The following is a 15,480-nucleotide window of genomic DNA, read 5'->3' as shown; positions in this document are numbered from 1 at the left end:
GGCTGCAGGCTGGGGGCTGCAGGCTGGGGGCTGCAGGTGGGGGTTACAGGCTGGGGGCTGCAGGCAGGGGGCTGCAGGCGGGGGCTGCAGGCGGGGGGCGCCGGCCCTGACACGGAAGTGATCGCGCCGAGCGCCGCCTGAGCCGCCGGCCCCGCCACCGGGCACGGGGCGCCGGCTCCGCGGGCCTGGGTGTGCGGCCCACGGCCCCTGAGTGTCCGCCGAGCCCCGAGGAGGGCGGGGAGCCGAGCGTGTCCCCGCGGAGCCCCCTCGGAGCGGCTGGAACGCGGCTCGCCCCCCGGAGCTGTCCCTTCAGCACCCCGGGAGGCTCCCGGGCCCTCATGGTGCTTGCCTGACTTGGCCTCGGCAGAAAGAGACAAACCAGGAAGGGCTTCGTTTCACTGTGAGGGATCCAAGCTGCCAAAAGCAAGGGCAGGAGGAGTGGAGAGTGTGCCCTCAGCTCTCCGCACTGCTCGCTTCAGAGAGTCCATCCTTACAGCCCTGCCTTACAATCATCTGGTGCCTGAGATCATCCACCGAACTCACAAGTCCTTGGACACTCCTCTCCTGCACCTGTAGACAACCTCTGCAACTGTCACAGGCTTTGACTACGCCAGTAGTTACAGAAGGGACATTTTCTGTTGCTCTGAAATAATATATTGTAACAAACTAGTCTGAGATGGATTACGCGACTAAGCAAGTTCGAAGCAGTGGATCCATCACAAGGCCTGTTTACTGCTCATGTACAAAGTGATGTTTGAATACAAGCCCAACCACACTGCACTCTTGTCTTTGGTCCACAGGCATACCTGGTGGTCCCAGCATGAGAAAAATTGCAAGTTACTAATTGCAAATCAGGAAAAGTGGGAGGTTAAAGAGAGAGGTCCCTGGGATTTCATCCGAAATGAGTCCAGATGACCATATTTCTCATTAACAACTACCCATGGACCCAAACCATGTGAAAAAGCAGTGATGTGACATACCTGAGCAATGCCAAAATACATCCAAGGAAAACATCTTTCTTTTCTGCATTTATAATCCAGTGGGACCTGCTGTCTTAAATGCTGTGTGTGCATTCAACACTATAGGCATTGTTCACATGAGGGGAGTGAGTAAGATAGTAAAAATTTATTTTATTATTGGCTATCAGCACACTGGTTTTGGTGAACTGACATTTCTGAGCATATATTGCCCAGGATTCTACAGCTCACTTAATAAACCGTATTTCCACATTAACACGTTAATATCATACAGAGGCTTCACTGGTGCATGTGAAAAAAAAATAAGTATAGCTTGTAGGACATTGCTTCCTTAAAGTCTTCTCTTGCATGGGCAAATATTGATTTTTGTGTTCCTGATGGTAACATTGAGATTTATTGATCATGTTGGGGAAAAAAAAAGTCAATTTTTTCCTATGCAGGACACCAAACCTTGTCAGTTAGTGAAATATACAGGTGGTACATGGACTGTGACATGTGACTTGCCTGTCTTTGCAAGTATTTGAAAAATATTCATTTTATGAGTTATTTCCTTGCAATCAAGAGATATTTTGAATTTCCAGAATAAAAAATTCTGAAGGTCCCATAGTAGGTCCAATATGCTGCATAGCGCGTACATCTGCTAAATGAAGAGCATCTTTTACTTATCATCCATAAAGCTAAGAAAGATGGACTCTGTTTACACTTAGATAGCACCATTCAGGTTTCCAGAGCACTCAGGGTTTAAAAAAAAAATTTAAAAATGCTATTTTTAAGTATTAAGTCAGGAGATTCATATTAATTCTGATACATAAGGAGATCACAAGACTCAGAGAACATATCAAATCAATGCTTTAGAAAACAGCACTAAACTTTCTAGTTAGAAATAAGCATAAAATAATACCAGAGTCTGTCTTTGCTTTTAAATGTTTTGGGTTTTCTTCATCTCATAGCCCTTAGCTTTCTGAAAACTATTCTCAGTCACCAGATGCATACTGTTCCTTTGTTAAGAGATCAAATTGCAGTTTTAGGTGCTATAGAAGCAGACTCAGATGCATCCTGATGCCCTGGCATCCTGTGAGTTTGCCTAAAGGCAAGTATGCAGCTTTGCAGAAATATATTGCTTTGGTATATTCTCTTGCAGACAGTGCCTCTCATCCTGTTTTGACATTGCTTGATGAAAAGAGGACTGAATTTGATCGAAACTGCATCTTCCTAGAGGACCTTTATTCCAAATAGACTAGATGAGTGATAGCAGCAAACCTAGAGACATACTTGCTTCACACTACAAAACCTACAACATCTTGCTGGATACAAGCAACAAGAAGGGTGTCACATACCTTGGCTTTGTTTGTAGCTGAGCTCTTCTTCCAACAGTGTGAACATCTTGAGCTAGAACAGGACTTCCTTTGGTGCAGGGCCTTAGAGAATGTCCAGTGTACATTTTGCACCTATTTTTTGCTATTGTGCATTTTATAACAGACTCATCGGACCAAAAAAAGGCACGAACAGTCCAAAGGGAATGCATGTGAGAGACACGAGTTCTCCTTCTTCCAGAGGAGTGATTGGAGTTGCCAAGTCACTGAGTCAGTCTCCCTGTGTGCTCTGTGGGACTGCTGTATCTCTGCCAGCAGTGTCCTCCTCCCCCCATGGATTGGATTGGTGATTTCAACTGTCTCCTGACATATAGGAACTGTGAATCCAAGACACAGCTACGAGCTGGGGATGGCTCAGGTTACCCATGAGCAGTGATACAGCCCACAGTATTCTGCCAACTCATATTAATTCCACTAACTCAGCAGAAGCTGAATGGCAGCTCCTCCACCAAAAGGAGCAAGAGCTTGGGTTTAACAATTTCCTTACCCTGTTAAAAGATCAGGTGACCCCTTCCTCAAAACTGAGACTTCCTGGGTTGCTATCCATGGATACAATTGTATATAAAACTGTATTTCAGAAGCTCTGTCACCATTTTAAAGTTAAAATAATAAAATTATAATGTTTTTTAATTTAAAATATGCATACATTTAATATACAAAATTATACAAATTATACATTTAGCTAACATAGAAAAATACATCTTGTTAACAAGATAAAATGTCAACATATCTTACATAATTTGTGAGAGTTACAAATCTGTGATCATCAAGTAGACTTTGTGACTTCATTACAATTCTGTATCCTCCTAGTTACACTGAATATTAATACATATGTACAGTTCATATCAATGGCAAATGTCTTAGAGTGAAAGTCTTTGCTGAAGAGTTATCCAGAAGGTTTTAATGAAACAGTTAAAATATGAGTGGCCTCTTTTATACTATTGAAGCTTCTCACATAGCCAGAACTAGTGCGACACCCATTGACAGGGTGGTCATGGGTCAGAATTTAAACTTTTTGCATTTATTTACAAACACCCCTCCCTCCCTGTCTAACTGCTACACCTGCTTAATAAGTATCACAACATAAATCCCAGCTTTTTTGTGCATTCTTTGGTACCTCTTCAAATGGATCCAAATTTGTGGCCCTAACAACTGCTCTTCATGACTTCTGGTTAGCACTCCTCTGTTGGCTGTGCAAAAGTGTTAAACAGTTGTACAGCACCAGAGCTCGAAAGGCAAGATCTCTGTACAGTATTCATCCCAGATTAGTCATAAATACCTCAGGAGGTGGGGAAATATTTTTGTTTCAGTCAAAAAATATGTGCAGTAAGTCTTCACTCCTTATTTAATTTACATGGTTTCCTTTTCCAGGTTCCAAACAAAAGACAGAAGTGTAAAGTTATTTATAAGCTATAAAATCTGTTTCATGCTGGGCCTTGTCTTACATACTGCAAGCCATGTAATGATTTTCTTTTAACTATTTACAAATTCTTTAAAACTTGCTTGTCATCACAGGGAGCAAAACAGAAGACCACAACCAGTCGGATTTTTAGCCTTTTTTTTTCTATTTTTTTCTTTTTTTAAAATTTAGCTCTGTACCAACAAATTATTCTTAATTCCTAGAAGATAAAATTCACTCATGAGTTAAAAGCTTATTCAGCTTTTCCAAAGAGCTGCTTAGGACCACCAGTGAGTGATACATGAATTGCCTCATGCAGGCTTTTTTGGCACTGGAGTGGCTTTCATCTGTTAGTTACATTTTCCCTCTTTTTGAAAAAGACCACAGTTCAGAGAGCAGAGAAATGTAGTTGTTTGGCATCAGTTAGTGCACACTGCGTAGGAACCTCTCACATTGGAATTTACATTTGCATATTCATATTCCCAAAGCAATGAATAAAAGAGAAACAATAGTAAACAGAGATTTTTACCACAGATCCCAGCAACTCAAAATCAAGGCAGGTGTCCAAAACTAGTAATCTCTCTTTTCCTCTCCTACAACATTAAAGAGAACATGATACCCACATATCTACCACATCTGAGAATTTCTTAAGCCAAGTAGAAGCAACCATGACATCTTGGTCCCAAGAAAGCCCATGGAAATTTGCCAGTCACTTCAATGATACAATCATTTAATCCAGTATATTTAAACTTTCTCCTCTTCTTTTTTTTTTTTGCATTTAACTGCAACTTGCAGCTTTCCTAGTATAGATCCCAGTGGTAGAATTTAAGTTAGCTATGTTTTAGATGATATCCTATACAATAAATAGTATACTCTCTTTCCTAACATTTCTACAGGGGCATAAATTCCTGTCCATAATCCCATGGCTACTGATTTCTAATGCAAATATATTTAGAGCCAAAGGCACAATATATTTTAAAGGAATTCTTCTAAAGCAGGAAAGAATTTTGAGCAAGTTTCTGTAATCCTAGGGCCTGTTACCCCTCTGCCTCCTTAAGGCACTGAAGGATTTCCAAAGGATTAGTGGCAAAACCCAGCATGCACATGTCCCTCCCTCCACCCCATAACCACAGTAAATTCAAACATTAAAAACCTTCATCTGCAAGTGAGAAATACAGGTAGATTTATGAAACACAAAAATCAGAGTTTCCACTTTTCAAAAGGCCACAAGGACAAACATCAGCCATGCTTTAGCAGGCGGCTTATCCTGGGAACTCTGCTGTGTATGTGACACATTTCCCAGCAACTGCATTATTCTGAATATAACGTGATTATCACGCCAGAGTCAATCATTGTACTTGCAGCGTTTGCCAACCATAGTGGTGTGAAGAACAGAATTTGGGATTTAAAGGTCGCTTAAGGAGCAACCTGTAATCTGTATTTTCAATATCCTCCAATGGTCTATACAGTAAAGTATACATAAATAAGTGAACTGCCAAAGAAACCATATTTTCCATGTAACATTGCCCATCCTGTCTAATTAGGGTGACAGAAGGAGATTGCATTTACTCACAGAATTTAGCAGCATCTTAATTTTGACTAAAGAATTTGGCCAAAACAATGTTGTGCATATAAAGCAATCAGAACAAAGAGCCCAATTTTTCATTCTCTGAAGGTTTACCATGAAATAACAATACATGTAAAGCATGTCCTGGTAACTCTACCATAGACAGCACATTAAACAAGTTAACTTCTGCTTAGTGAAAGAAACTCAGACTCTCTAACAAGTAGACAACATTTTTCACCGTAAGGCAACTAGAAAATAATAACTAGGCTCTCTGTCTTAGCTAGCAATCTCACATGAAAAGTTTACTGCTTTCTTCCAGTGATTTGAGGTAAAGTTGGGGTTTTACTTCCCAGTCCGCAGCCACATGAAACACATCCACTGGTCTATCAATGTAATTAATAAGCAGACTTTTCCAATATTTGCTGGACAATTTTTGTTTGAGGAAGTGGTAGAATTTCAAGATCAATGTGGTACAAACCACAAAGACTGAAGAGTGCTCTGTATTCCTTACACTAATTGTTCTAAAATGAAACCAAAAGGCAGAAAGCTTAAGATGTTACAAAATGGATGGCTTCATTATAAACATTTATAATTTATAGTGGGAGATTTTGCATAAATACTAGGAAAGAGGCTTGATATTTTAGTTCAATACTTAATTCATAAGAAAGAAGTAGAGTTTAATTGCCTGAGTGTTGTAGAAATTATGTATGCTTTCATGTGCAGAGTATGCAAATGGATAGAAACCTACACATATGTCATTGCTTTATTTTAGGAACTTGTAGTTAAGCTTCACATGTTACCATGACAACATGTCATCCTGTTACTAATTGTAATCTAGAAATGCACATTACATTAATCTGATTTGGGATTCCATGGTTTATTCTTCTTCTGCTTCCTTTCAAAGGATATCTGTAATTACTGGGCAACTACACATTGTAAAGACACCACATCCTAGCAGTTAGCTCAATGTTAAAAAAGAAAAAGGGAAATGCAAGACATATAACAGTTATCAAAACTGAAAGTGCATCACAATGTAAGAGTTTGAGAGCAGCTGCTGCCATTCAGGTCAGCAGAGTATTGCCACTGACTCAATAGAGCTCTGTGCCTATAGTTACAGAACGGATGGAGGCACCCCCAGGACTCCTTAGGTACAGGTCTGGTGCCTGCACTCACATCTCCCTGCCTTCCCAAAGGGTTCTCAGAGGTGATTAGTGGGGGTTTGTGGTGTGTAATCTGTATTGTGCAGCACGGTTGCAAAATGTGTTTGTGTCATACATGCTGCTGCCAACCAGAGTGCACAAAAGGGCCTCTTTCAGGAGAAGCATGTGTGCCTGCAAGTGCTTTATCTGAAAGTTAAATTCAGTGTGGCCTATTCATGTGGTTGAAATACTCAGAGTATTAGGGCAGAGCACTTTGATGTTCCAAGTGCCTCTCAGCACACACGAAGATCATTCCCAATTCTGACTTACCCTTGTAAAAATGCCATTCTGTCTCATTTGCTAAACAGTTTGTACCCTCAAGTATCACATCCTCAGATATACTAAACATCCCAACTCAGATCAAAGGCTCTTTCAGGAATGCTCAAAGCCACACAAGGCTGAAGATACTGCATATCCACTAAAGCAGACCCATGAAGATGGAGATTGGGCTTAACTTGGTAATTGCTTTAAAATGCAAATACTGAGATCCCAAGAAAAGAAAACAGAACTCAAATCTCAAACATTGGGTTGGTGTGCGTGGCCAGCTTCCACTGCAGCAGGTGGCTAAAATGGTGCAGATTGCAACTTGGGGCAACTTCTCACTTCTTCCCATAACGGAGCAGCTGCAGTCACCTTCAGGCCAAACCACATTTCATCCATCCTTCAGAGCTCTACTGCTTCTTCTGTGTGACTGATACATTCTTCCCTGGACAAGAGGAAGGAGGAGAAAAAAAAAAGAAGAAAAAAAAAAAAAAAAAAGAGAAAAGCATAGAGTAAGTATTTTCACAATTTTTCACAATTTAAGGAATTGTGTGTTATTCATCCAAGGTCAAAATAAAGCATTTGGGAAGCAGTGTGCCCAGGTGCTTCCATACAAACACAGCATATTGGCAGCACATTGTAGAAACTGAACTGTCCAAAACATGTTGAGACATTCTCCCATGATTTACTGATTTACGTGAAAAGCACATTCCATGCTTTTCCCTTTTGCCAGTCCTTCTTGTACACAAGACAAACTTCCATTCATCAGTATGGAAATAAACATTCCCTACCATCTTCCCAACACCTTTCCATAACCCACTTGGCAGGGATCTACAGAAACCTTGTGGATAAAGTTCAACTCCAGGATGACAGCCATTACAAATCCAACTTTCCAAGCAATTCCTATTTCTATGACTATTCTCAGAGAAATACTCAACATTTGCATCCTTCCTCAGATATTAAATTTCAAAGCCTGCAAAACATTTTATCAGCCTTTACAATTTCCAGTGAGGCTGTCATTATTACTGTTAAAAATCACCGGTGATGCAGTGCCTGTAAACTTAACTCTGGCTAAAACTTGATATGTACTGGAGAAACACACATCTTAGTACATCCAGAGTACAGGAAATTATAGCACAGAGAATTTTGTTAAAAATATTATATTGCAATTATTATTATACTAAATGGCTGGTGCCAGCAATTAACTGTCAATACTAAAATGCATCCCAGTCACCAACATGCCCCTCAAAAGAGAAAAATTAAAACAGGAAAGAAGAGAGCCTTTATGGCTTATACTCCAGGATGGAAAGATTTTTCCAAGCATGAAGAACAGAACTGAAGAAAAATCCTGCAGAGCAAGGCAAAGTAATAAAGGGGAGGATGTTGTTTTTGGAGAAGCAGCTAGATTGATTATTGTAGGACATGAAACCAGTGAGATATGCAAGAGTCAGTCACTGATCCAGGAGAGTGTCAGCTGGGCACGAGGACATCAAGGATTCCTAGTGATGTGAGGCATTTAGAGCCCTTGCATACTCCCCAGTTCAGCTCTCCATCTTGGATCAGAAACTGGTAAATGTTCAGACTTGCTTTTCATTCAAAACAACACCAGAAGCTTTCTGCAGCCTTTCTAAGACATTATACATTAATTCTGCATCTGACGTAGGTGCATCCAAACAAAATTGGTTTTGGAATTCCTTCTCTTTGCATCATTTAGGAAAGTCCAGGCTGTACTGCAAACAAATAAAATCCATTGCAGTTCATTCTTATCTCCAGGCAAAGAAAAGAAACACTACTAGAGTCTCCATAGATCACCTTCTTTTTGATTAATGTCTTTGTAGCCTAAGAGCAATCAAAACAACACTCAACAGAACTCACTTTCAGCCTTTGCTATCCACACCTTCCAAGGATTTTTCAGGACATCAGGTACTTTTTCATTCCTAATTAACATTACAAAGAGAAGTATGACTTGGTACAAGCAGAGCTGGTCTTGTATTTTGGGATAGTCTGAAACACATCCCTGTCTCTTCCAGTCATACATGAAGTCTCTTTTCTGTGATCCTATTGCTGTGCATAGGCTCTGGGGAGGATCAGGAGGGCAATCTCTAGGTTCTCCTAAAATTTACCTTTAGTTTAGAAGACAGAGAGGTTGCAATTTTAGTTCCTCAGCTGGTTGCAGAGAGCTACCCACTGTTACCAGTTGTCAATTTATTGACTTTTTCAAAAGGAAGAATGTCCATAAAGTATCAGGGATAGTTGTCATGGAAAACTATGCTTGAAAAAACTATCACTGAAAACTGGTGTGGCCAGAATAATAGAAATCTGATTCAAACTTTATTAATTCAATGAACTTACTTTTTTTCGCACTTTAGTGATCATTACTTTCGTTATCCATCATTATAAATTTAAACTAAGTTCTCTAATTTTCCCAAATTGGGGTTAAAGAATATTTGTCAAACATGCACTGCTAGACTAAGAAAATTTACAAATGTAAAATCATTATTTGCATAATATTTCCTTCAATTTTTATTATATTTTTCTTGAAACATTAGCTGCCAATTATTCTGTCTCTTCTCTCAGACTCTTCACTTTCTCTTTCACATTTTTTTCATCCTCTTTGTCTATCCTTGCTCCTTCTTATGTGAATTATTCACCCCTTTCTTTCATTGTCCACTGGAAGTCTTCATGAAATCTTGTGCTCCTTGCAGTTTTATTTTTCTGAAAAATTTATCCTCCACCCTTCTCTTATTCTTTTTTTTTTTTATACCATTTATCTAACTAAGAAGTGTGGAACATAAACCACTACTGCATTGTTTTATAATTACTCTGGTCAGATCACTTTTCAGATCACTGAGCCCACCTGTAATGAATGCACACAAAGGATTTGAAGTTAAATAGTTCCTTCCATTTAGAAGACAGAGATAGTAAAAGCCAGATATTATTTTATTTTGGTCATCTGAAAGAAGACATGAGACATGGTGATACCACAGTAAAAACATGTTTAAATAATGCCTGATATCTGAAGTGGGTTTCACTGGTGGACCATCATGCACTTCCAACTGCTCAAGTGAGACTTCAGAATATCATTCAATGCATACTGGGGACATTTCCTCAGTGTGTAGCCCAGCATTAAACATCTCAAGTCAGCAGTTGCTTGTCAGTATCTTAGCTCTGAAGTGCAGGGCCAGAAACACCACATTTCCATTGATTTGTAGCACTAGAGGTTATTTAAAGTAAAAAAACTGCAAAATTCAAGCAATTAATAAAATTTCTTTATATAAAACAAAGAAATGCATATTTTTGCTATTTGTGAAAAAATATTTGAAGAAGATCCTATGCAACCCCTAAAAAGAGTTTCTGCTGTAAATATAAAAGAAGCACTCTGCTTGTGCTTCTGCCCTTATCAAGGTTCACAAATTATCCTTTCTTTAGAACCACTGAAGCACCCACTGGTTTCTATCATTCTGTAGGAGCTACAGTAGCACAAATGAGAGAAAATGCCAGGCAAGAAGGCTTGTGCTATTCTTTAATATATTATAATGTAATGATGGATATTTTACTTGGTCTGACTTATATCATCATTAGAATCCAGTCATTTTATAATTTCTATTAATTACAGAAAATCAATGTGTCCATGGCAAGCATACACTTTAATAGAAAATTATCTACCATAAATTGTTTAACATGTGTTTTATAGTACCTTGCTTTAAAATATAAACATCTTCATTTAGAAAGAAATTTATTACTTGCAAATAGGAAAACTGGAAAAAAAGGAAGTGATTACAAGAAAGGAAATGTTGCAAAGCTGCATTTTGCAATAATACACATGGGATCCCTCAGCTGTTTGGTAAAGAAATGCTATAAAACTAAGAGCATGGTCTTTACAAAACATTTGATTTCTGTGCTTGGTTAAAAAAAAAAAAAGAAGATCAGATAGTATTCGATGTAGTCTTCTCATTCACAAATGAGAAGCATTCACAAATGCTTCTAAAATGCATTTCTACTTGATGGATTCCCCTTGCAGCTCAAGAGGTGTGAATCTCATTAAACTCTCAATGAAGACATATCGATCCCAAGTATAACCAATGGCCAACAGAGCTTGCCTATATCTCAGAGGAAAGGAATTGCATCCAAGGGAAAAAACCCAACAACCAGCCATGAATGCTGAAAACCACAAATAAATTATGTTCTCTTCTGTTCTGTTCTGTTCTCTTATGTTCTCTTCTGATATTATGTATTTCTACCTTCTTGTGCTTAATAAAGGGATTAAATACCAGAAAATTTTACATATATAGATCTCATTCAACATAATTTCTCTGGCTTTATGTCAGTTTCTTTCTTATGAAACTAATGGTGTAATTCTGGAAAAATGCATTCATGAATGATAAATGAGCCTTGTCTCACTCAACTCTATGGAAAATACATTATTTTCATTAACAGCAGAATAGGGGCAATATACAACAATACAAGCAGTGCTGCTATTTAATGCTACAGAGCTCTTCATAAAAATGTCACACACAGACAGACTCATTTTCACGCTGCTTGGAGAAGAAAAACTTAGGAGTCTTAATTAAGGTTGGGTAACCATAGTGAGGAGGACTTGCAAATGTGAGTCTTAGAAATGTTCATGGACAGTTGAACTCACTGTCGTGCTGAACATCATTCTGGGAGTTAATTTCTTCTGTTAATGGCCTATCTATCTATCTATCTATCTATCTATCTATCTATCTATCTATCAATCTATCATATTTGCTTTAAAAAAATGTCTTCTAGAATAATATCCCTGCAATCCTTTGCAGCTCTGAGATGCAAATGCTTACAGATCCCTGATGTCTAACCTCCAGCTCATCAAATATTCCACAACTTTGCAGGCAGGCAGCAGTAGCATACATACATTCTGAGATCAATTGCTTACCCAAAATCTCCAACATGCAGCCAAGGATAGCTAGCTTGCCAAGAGGCTTAGGGTGAAACGTGCTGATATGAGGCAGTTCAGCAATTTAAAATAACAAACTAGGAAACCTTGAAGACTGATCACAGATTGTTGGAACACACACATAAAAAAAGGAAAAACCAGCTGGATTTTTTTTTTAAGATAGTCTTCACCCAGTGCTAGTCCTTATCAAAGAGTGGCCTTATTCCAATTTAAAATAAGAAACAATTCAAACACCTTTGTATTCAAAGGAACTTCCACAGGACTCCATTTACTTTGCTGATTTGATTTTCCTATAATGGCACTGCCTCATTTAGACAGCTCCAAGCCTTTATTAGCCTTGAAAACATAACAGCATTTATTAAATGCAGGTGCTTTTTTGTGTTAAATTATGCACATGAACTTAATGTTATTTACATTTCTCCCATTAAGACAATCATAAAGGATTTAAAGGCTAATGTAAATGAGTTAACATCATACTACAGAGACAGTAACAGCATGACATGTCCAAATACAATGTCAGAGTGGTACCTTCTGTGTATCAGGCACATTGCTTTTGAGAAGTATCTCACAACAATAATGCAACCCAATACAGTGAAAAAGCAAATTCCAGAAGGATTATCTTGTCAAGTCAAAAATGAAGAAAACCTCCATCATGTGCATGTTTTGCTGAGGTTAACGGAGTGAGTATTATCAAGAAATTACCTGCAGTAACAGACAGCAGGAACAACCCACAACTAATACTTCACATCTAATATAATTCACTGTGTAATGCACCCAGATACAACACGGTGTTCCTTCCAGTGCTGAAAATGCAACAGACAGGTTGACCCACAAGAGTCCCACAGCCTCCCTCCCCTGCAAAAAAAATCCAATAAAAGTGTCTTCAACTTGGTTAATTTCACATCCTTCCCCTTTCAGTTTCTCAGGGAGGCACCCTTAACATAGAAATCATCATGATAAGATGTGTACGACACATCTTGTGGTCCCATTCCCCAAGTATATGGACTGTAGCTTCAGTCAGCAGACTGATCTTGCATCATATCAACTGCCTCCTCTCCTCTCTGCCGGCAATGTGCAGTATCATGCTCACAGAGCAGCTGTAGAACACCACTGGAACAGATATATTTGCAATAGGTAGCAGCCACGAACCTTGCAAGTACAGCCATGATAATATGAAAGACCTGCTGGGATTGAAAAGCACAAATTGCGAGCAGGACAAAATACGGCCCCTGGAAGTCCTTGGAAGTGGAGGCTGTTTGAGCCCTGCAGTCTCTGGAACATGCTGCCTCCTTCCTAGATGAGCCTCCCAGGCAGTTCTACTCCCATCTGCATGGTAACAGCTGCACACAAGACTGAGGGCCGTATTCAGCTAAGGCACAGCACCCTTTGGTCCAGAGGGGCTTTGTCCTGGGGACACCAGTGATGCCTGCAAATGCAGACCTGCCCATTGTCCTTCAGGAATTTCAATGATCTGAAAAGCACTGCAAATATCCTACAGAAAACCATTAATTTAAATTATTTGACTTAGGGGAAGTCACAGGCTTTTTTTTTATTTTTAAGTCAAGGTCATTAAGAATAGCTCACTCAATATGAGACAAGATTTTATGACTCACAGGAGACTGGAAAAATCAGCAGCAACACTGCATATTTAAAGTATAATGTTTAGTCATCAAAGACACTTTCAGAGTTATTGCCTCCTCCTTAGACACATTTTTTTTAATTGCTACAACAGAGCTGCAGCAGTAACAAAGAAATACCTTCCCCTAAAATGCACAGTCATAGGAGTATCTGATCAGCAGGTCTGCTTTGCTGCTATCAGTCTAAGAAAAACAGGCAAGTGAATTCACATTTCAACAAAGCATTTTTTATCTCACAGCCTCTCCAACCATGCAGGGAATAATGATGTATATGCACCCAGAGCAGATTAAGCAGCATCTGAAGAAGAGGATTTCTAGATGCTCTGCACCCCATAGCAAAACAGGAAGACAAATATTTGAACATTGCTGTTTTGCTTTGTTTTCCTTGCCTGATCTGTATAAAGTCCTGAAAAATGCAGAATAACTGCTAGAGTAGGTAAGATTTTAATTTTTTAAATAACAATCAAAGCAGTATCATTACAAGTCTGTGAGCAAATCATAGGCTTTCTGTTCCCAGATGAACTCACTGCAGATTCATGTGTTAGCCTGCACAGCCCTGTCAGACAGAGACAGAGGATGCACAGCTGTGGTTCCAGGATCAGGTAGGTGATGGTACTTTTGAACACTCCATGGCAGAGCCAGACACACCACTTGTCACTTCCAGAGCCTCCAGAACAACAGTGAATCTTGCCCAGCCACAGAAATCCAAACACTGCCGAGTTTAATAACTGCAACACATTGCAGTTAAGTTGCAGTTACTGCAACGTATATGAATGTACCACCAACAGTAAAAGCTGAGATGGTTTTATCATTAATTAAACTCCTTGGAAATTATTCCATAAAAAACCCTAAACATCTGCTACTCCCATTGATATTTACAGATGCAAATCAAGTTTCCCTGGTCCAGCTTTATCCCTGTGATGGAGGATTCAGCATGCAGCATATGACCTACATAGCAGGAATTCGAACTTTGTTATAATGCTGTCCCCCTGAGCACTGAAAAATTTGGAAATCAGACAAGATGAACACAGTGGCCCAGATTCTCTCTGTCATTTGGGCAATTTTGCATTGCATCATTAGTCCTAATTCACCCTGCAGGGACCACAGTCATGACAGTGAGCCACAGGGCCCCTTATCCTCCAGCTCTATGTCTAAGGAAAGCAAGAGGATGCTCACCTTCCAGGGCTCCCCAGCTGCTAAAACATCACTCTGTAGCTGTTAATTACAGCAACCTTTAGGATGGTATAACTCACATTGGCAATATCTACTGAATTTTGAGTACATGCTTGGGGTTGGTGTGTGCCCAGAAAATTCTCCTGTGCACACTGTTTGGACCAGTATCTCTACTCAGACACAGAACTCACAGTCAATCCTAAAGCAAGCATGGGAAGAAGGGAAAAAACACAGGATACCAACATATATTTCATCCACTATCCATCTACTACACTATCATTCTAGCCACTGTGTCAGTCAAGAGCCTTCCTGGAATAATCACGTCTTGCAATACCTTCAGGACAGCTGGGGTTTGTAGGCCATCTGACTACAGGCAGGCTGGTGCTGTGTGAAGAGCTGCAGGTGACCCACATCCCAAATTCAAAGATACTGGAATAGCATAAATATTTCTTTGTTCTCTATTCTGCCTCATTGAGCTTTGTACCCACGATGTCAGCAGCAAAGGGGTGCAGGACCTCCAGGATCAGACGCTGACACGTTAGGATTTCTGTGTGGGGTTACTAAAAGTGGTCAGAAACATTTTTAATGGCACATTTGACTTTGATGACACTGCAGAAATCACACCCAATTTCCTGCCAGGTTCTCTTCCCTGTTCTTCAAGTGTATTCCTGACAAGTTGACAGAGAGTGGGAGTTAGAAAAAAAGTTATTGCTCCAGGATTATCTCAGAGATTGCAGAGCTCTTAAGCTGCTGGCTCCTCTACAGATCTCATTAGGCAGGATGCCAAGAAACTCAGAGCAGAGTATCTCTGCCCATCAACTCCAAGGCTGCCAGCTCTCTGTTAGCTCACCAGGCAGAAAGAAAAGAAGCAAGAGCCTGGAAGCCCTGGAAATGTGTAAATTCTTGGCACCCTAGGCAGCCAGAGGATCCAGACAGAATTCCTCAAGCTGGGGACCCCAGA

General features: G+C 39.7%; 1 protein-coding gene across 5 annotated transcripts in view; it reads right to left on the bottom strand.

Moving 5' to 3' along the window:
* Window positions 1-2,942: 2,942 nt before the first annotated feature.
* C4H4orf50 (chromosome 4 C4orf50 homolog) overlaps window positions 2,943-15,480 on the bottom strand; it is a 71,298-nt gene continuing 58,760 nt past the window's right edge. For 4 of the 5 annotated variants that reach the window (XM_038135869.1, XM_038135865.1, XM_038135864.1 and 1 more), the window contains one exon: window positions 2,943-7,221. The gene's annotated coding sequence lies outside the window, so the exon portion shown is untranslated. The remainder of the gene's footprint in view (window positions 7,222-15,480) is intronic. The other variant, XM_038135866.1, reaches the window with a different exon arrangement.

The sequence above is a fragment of the Motacilla alba genome, chromosome 4, assembly GCF_015832195.1.
Source record: "Motacilla alba alba isolate MOTALB_02 chromosome 4, Motacilla_alba_V1.0_pri, whole genome shotgun sequence".
In the NCBI taxonomy this organism is placed as follows: domain Eukaryota; kingdom Metazoa; phylum Chordata; class Aves; order Passeriformes; family Motacillidae; genus Motacilla; species Motacilla alba.
The sequence above is the reverse complement of the archived record's forward strand: the minus strand, read 5'-3'. Positions and strand labels throughout refer to the sequence as shown.